This window comes from Schistocerca nitens, chromosome 11 (genome assembly GCF_023898315.1).
Source record: "Schistocerca nitens isolate TAMUIC-IGC-003100 chromosome 11, iqSchNite1.1, whole genome shotgun sequence".
Lineage (NCBI taxonomy): Eukaryota > Metazoa > Arthropoda > Insecta > Orthoptera > Acrididae > Schistocerca > Schistocerca nitens.
Window position 1 is genome coordinate 69,167,680 of NC_064624.1, and position 6,226 is coordinate 69,173,905.

Sequence of the window (6,226 nt, forward strand, 5' to 3'; positions counted from 1 at the left end):
TGGAATCAGAGCTGCATATCTGCTAGGAAAAAAAGTCGTTTGTTGGTTAATTTTGGGGAGGAGACCAAACAGTGAGGTCATTGGGCCCGTTGCCTTCTCTGAAAACTAACTAGAACAGACAGTTAGGAAGCTCACTCATGATGAAAATATATTGTTTCTAACGGCAACAAATAGACCTGACCTCTTTGAGGATGTCCACATCAGTGAACGTGATATGGTTGTGGCAGCAAATGACTAACAGAGTGCAAAGAATAACTGAAACAAGTCATATATATATATATATATATATATATATATATATATATATATATATATATGCTTTGTTTTACATCTATGACACAGTAGTCTCTATTTCTTTAGCTGCTTCTTTACAGTAACTGTATACTGTAGAGATTGCTTCCCATTATGAACTGTTCTACTGGGTACATATGTGTCCAGTGCATGCTCAACTATTCTTTTAAACTTGAGCCAGCATTCCTCTACATACTGCTGCCCTGTGCTTAAACTTTCAGTTCCTCATTGAGATACGACACTACTAATTTTTTTACCTACTTTACTGAATACACACACACACACACACACACACACACACACACACACACACATATATGTTGTTGTTGTTGTTGTGGTCTTCAGTCCTGAGACTGGTTTGATGCAGCTCTCCATGCTACTCTATCCTGTGCAAGCTTCTTCATCTCCCAGTACCTACTGCAACCTACATCCTTCTGAATCTGCTTAGTGTATTGATCTCTTGGTCTCCCTCTACGATTTTTACCCTCCACGCTGCCCTCCAATGCTAAATTTGTGATCCCTTGATGCCTCAAAACATGTCCTACCAACCGATCCCTTCTTCTAGTCAAGTTGTGCCACAAACTTCTCTTCTCCCCAATCCTATTCAATACCTCCTCATTAGTTACGTGATCTACCCACCTTATCTTCAGCATTCTTCTGTAGCACCACATTTCGAAAGCTTCTATTCTCTTCTTGTCCAAACTGGTTATCGTCCATGTTTCACTTCCATATATATATATATATATATATATATATATATATATATAAAGCATAGAGCTGTAGCTACAGAATTGCTGAATAAAACGCATTTGTCTGTCAAGAGATCAATGTGTGAGGCTTTCAATGACTGCTGCAGCAGAATATTGTCAAATTTTCTGTCAGCTGCCCATGTCGAATATCGATGCTGTGATTCTGACGTGGAGCTATGAAGGAATAAACATAAATAAACCCAGACCAGGTAGACCTCACGTACTGATGGGCAGGAATTGCCGGGCATTGTTGTCAAATGATATTTCACAAACCCCAAAGCAATTCTGGTTGTATGTAAAGGCTGTTAGAGGCACAAAAGTTACTGTCGAGTCCCCAGCGAAGGAAACAGGAACTGAAACTGAGGGTAGCAAAGCAAAATCTGAAATGCTTAACTCTGTTTTCAGATTTTCCATTTCAAAGAAAAACACAGGATAAATGTCCCAATTTAGTCCTCATAACACTGAAAAGATGAGGGAAGTAAGTACTAGTGTGAGTGGTGCTGATAAACCACTGAAATCGTTATACTTGAGTAAACCTCGAGGGCCCAATGGAATCCCTGTCAGATTCTACACCGAATTTACGCTAAGTTAGCCCCCCTTCTAACTAAACTCTCTCACAGATGCCTCAAACAAAACATGGTGCCTAGTAGTTTGAAGAAAGCACAGGTCACGTCCATCTATAAGATGGTAGTAGAAGTAATCCAGAAGGTAGTAGAAGCATCCTTGACATCCATTTGGTTTAGGATCTTAGAACATACTCTGAGCCCAAACATTATGAGGTATCTCGAACAGAATTACCTCCTCCATGCCAGCCAGCAAGGATTCCGAAAATATCAGTTATGTGAATCCCAACTCATTCTTTTCTCACATGACATACTAAAATCTTTGGATCAAGGCAGTCAGGTAGATGCAGTATTTATTGATTTTCGAAAAGCATCTGACTCAGCACCACACCCATGCTTCTTATCAAAAGTACATTCATATGGAGTATTAATTGAACTTTGCGACTGGATTGAGGAATTTTGGTAGGGAGGATGCAGCATGTTATTTTGGATGGAGAGTCGTCGTTACATGTAGTAATAACTTCAGATGTGCCCCAGGGAAGTGTGTTAGGCTCTTGCTGTTCATAGCGTATATTAATGACCTTGCATACAATATTAACAGTAAGTTCAGACTTTTTGCAGATGATGCAGTCATCCATAATGAAGTACTGTCGGAAAGAAGCTGTGTAAATTTTCAGCCAGATCGTGATAAGATGTCAAAGGCATGTAATAACTGACAACTTGCTTTAAATGATCAGAAACATAACACTGTGCACTTCAACACGAAAAAGTGTAGTATCCTATGAGTATAATACCAGTGAGGCAAGCTATACAAATACCTGGGTATAACCCTTTCTAGGGATATGAGGTGGCCCAGTCGGTCAAAAGCAGAAGGTAGACTCCAGTTTATTGGTAGAATATTGGGGAAGTGCAATTAGTCTACAAAGGAAATTGCTTACAAATCAGTCATGTGACTGGTTCTAGCATATTTTTCAAGTGTGTGTGACCTGTCCCAGAAAGGGCTAACCGGGGATTTGAAAGTATACAGAGAAGGGCAGCACAAATGGACACAGGTTTCTTTGAGCTTTGTGAAAATGTCACAGAGATGCTGAAGAAGCTGAACTGCAGAATTTGAAGACAGAAATAAACTATCCTAAGAAAGATTACTAACAAAGTATTGAGAACCGACTTTGAATGATGACTATTCGAATATATTATAACCCCTTATGTATCAATCACATAGGTATAGTGAGGGAAAGATTAGATTAATTACAGCACATGCAGAGGCGTTCAATCAGTCATGTTTCCCATGTTCCAAGGGAATGAAATGGGAAGAAACACTAATAACTGGTATTTGGACATACCCTGTACCATTGTCTTCAGGCTGGCCTACAGAGCATAGATGTTGATGTAGGTACACGGGAAATTGTCTACAGTTATCATTTACTTGTGCCAAAAGCCAAAATAAGAATTAATCACTATGTCTAAATCAATGAACATAACATATCGTTAAAATCTTCGAAGAGAGGCGTGTGTACAGATTTATCTGGCACCTAAAAAGGTTGTTTGATGAAAATGTTTGGCACTACATGAAAAAAATTGTACTCTAGAAACCTGTTATTTTATTTTATGTGTCTACAAAAGCTGCTCACGGAAATTGACAATGGCTGGGAGAGTGGTGTACTCACCATGCGCTCCTCCATATCCCAATCTGATGATGCCTAAAGATTGAGGATGAAATGGTGGCCAGTCAGTACTATTGAACCTTCAAGGCCTGTTTGGATGGTGTTTGCTTATTTCTTTTTGTTAGAAAAACAATCGGTATTTTCTTTAAAATATGTTGTGATAATTTGAGAAAGTTGGGTAGAAATACTGTTATTACTCTGCTTAGCCAGTGAGACAACAAGAAGACATAAAGTGTGGTATCATTCTGTAGGTTGTGTACAAGGTGAGTACCAAGCAATTCTTACAACATGATATGTATGTTGTAGTTAAATTATTTCAGTAGGAGCATATATCAACTTCCTACTTTCGAAGTTGTTCATAGCTAAAGTTTTTTGAGATTGCAGATATGAGCAAAAATGGTTAATCTATGTGGTGGAAATGTATCATATCTGTGCTATCATGCACATGGGTAGGTTCTGGTTGTGTGTAAGCATGTGTCATTGTGTAATTAGTGGAAGGGGATTTGTAGTTTCACTGCAGCTCACTGAATTCTACAAATGTTGAACGTCAACACAATATTGGCAAATGTATTCAGATCATAGTACTGGCGACATACATTTGAGCATCTATCCAGTGAATTTCAGAAAGGAAGTAAATAAGGTTACTGTTGGCCATATACTTTCAACTTGACTCTAGCTTTTAATACAGGAACATGGATATTCAATGTTCAATTATATTATAGTACACTTGAACAAAGCATATGTACAAAATTTATTATAGAGTAACATTATTGTTTTGTCATTTTTAACTGACATTGGGTGCAAGGATGAAAAAGTATTAGCTCTCAATTGTATCTTCTGGTCATAGTACACTACATGGAACAAAACATGCAAGAATTTAAAAATTTGTATTTGGGGACATGATATAAATTTTGGAGAGATGACAGGTAAATGCCACATGTCAAATATCGAAGTGTCATTTGAAGTTTCACTCGAACTTATAATGCATCTTTAATATGAGTATCGGATTTTTAAATGGTGTCCAATATGCAGCTCTACAACTATGCAACATTTGTTCTTGTTATTCGAAAGTGGTCCAGAGATAGAAATTTTATTATGATTGCTACATCTGTAAACATCATCCAGCATCTCATGTAAGTACCCCAAAAATGTATTTTTGAGGATACTGTAGAGGCACTATAACGCTGACATGTCAGTATCTATCACCTGCAGTTTCAGGCACACTGGGTTTGCGTCCAAAATTTGTGTTCCTCATCTTTAAATGTAGCTTGATACATGATTCAAGAAGTACTCTAAATTTGTTTTTGTAATTCAGAAATTATTTATAAAACAATTTTCAGGTTTGAATGGTAATTCTTTTAAAGGTGAATGTGTGATTTCCATTTTATTCCTGCCTGAAATCCGTTTTGGTATCCTTTGCATTTTCTTTCATGTGAAATTAATTATTCGAATGCCACGCTCTATACTACTACATAATACCTGCCTCAATAATTTCAGTTGACACAGACGCCATATAGAAAACTGTGTAACTATGCAGAAATTGCAGCACCCCGATTACTGTGGCATCACTCAATTGAAGCCACTTGTAGTTATGTCATAATAGATAATGTCGTTTTAACTATTTGGCACCACTTTCATTCACCCACATTAATTAGTGTCAGAAGTAAATCGAGCAATTGCCATTATGGTTTCAGTGCTTCTGAAGCTAGTATGCAGTATTGGTAGCTTTGATATTTATACCTGTGTATTAGGATAATATGCAGATTCAGATTTAGACTATATCAAAGATCTCTACAAAAAGTGCCGGTTTTAGTACTGTTTGTTGTGCTACAGCCACCGGAAGTTGTGTGTCTGCCAGTCCAACTGGCACCCATACAGACTTATTTCTAAAAATTATGTTGCAACTGTATGGTTGTAAATAAGTTATATTATAGCCTACTAAAAGAAATTATTAGTTAATTTTGTGTGCATGTTGAAAAATATCCTATATATTCTTTGAAATGCAGAGAGAATGTTGCGAAAGTCTGATCAGAATAATAATGTTACCGTACTTAAGCCAAAAAAGAGAAAAAGATGTGGAGCATTATTTCATTATTGGCAAGCACCAAGTAACTTTGACAACATCATGCGTTTTTTTATTCCAAACAGCATGTGCCCTGACTGTGACTATATGATGTGTATATTAACAGGAATATAATATTTAGTTTCTACATTTAGGGTTGCTAGCAATGAAACGTTTGGCCACTGCAGTTCTGGGCACATCATTGTTAATTTATATTGTTTATGCTGTCCCGTTATATGATGCACAGTTAAGATTTCTGTCTGAGTAAGCAAGTATTATTGGATAGTTAATGGAAGATGATTTGTAGTTTCACATTAGCTCACTCATTTCTACAAATGGTAAAATTAAATACAGTATTGGCAGTATATTCGGATTTTAGGGTTGGCAGCTTCAATGCTCTCAATCCTTCCCACTCCAATGGCCAGTGGCGATCGATATTCCAAATACTGCTTTTCGTAGCTCTTACATGCCCCATTCTCGAACCTGGCTGCTTCCCATTTAGGGAAGTCTGTGTTAACTCAGTGTCGAACTATAGCCATAATGTTGAGAGAAAAGATATAATTACAAAAGTAAGTAAATTGGTGTGAAATAGCTAATTCTTCATATACATTCCTTTCCTAGGTAGACAGTGTAGAGCTTGTACAGAAATCTTAAAGTGAAAATTAGAACAACAACGATTTCCATGACAATAGTCTTTATAATGACAGTGATTCATTTGTAAACAATTCGAGTAAAAGGATAGCGGAAACAGACCACCCTGAAGAGATTCAAAAAATATCAAACAATGAAAAGTTTTGGTTTGTAATGGTTATTTAAATATGCTTGCATGAAAGTGCACTTCTTGTTTTAATGTATATCCTAATTGTTGGCAAGTGACCTTACGGTTTCCACAATGAG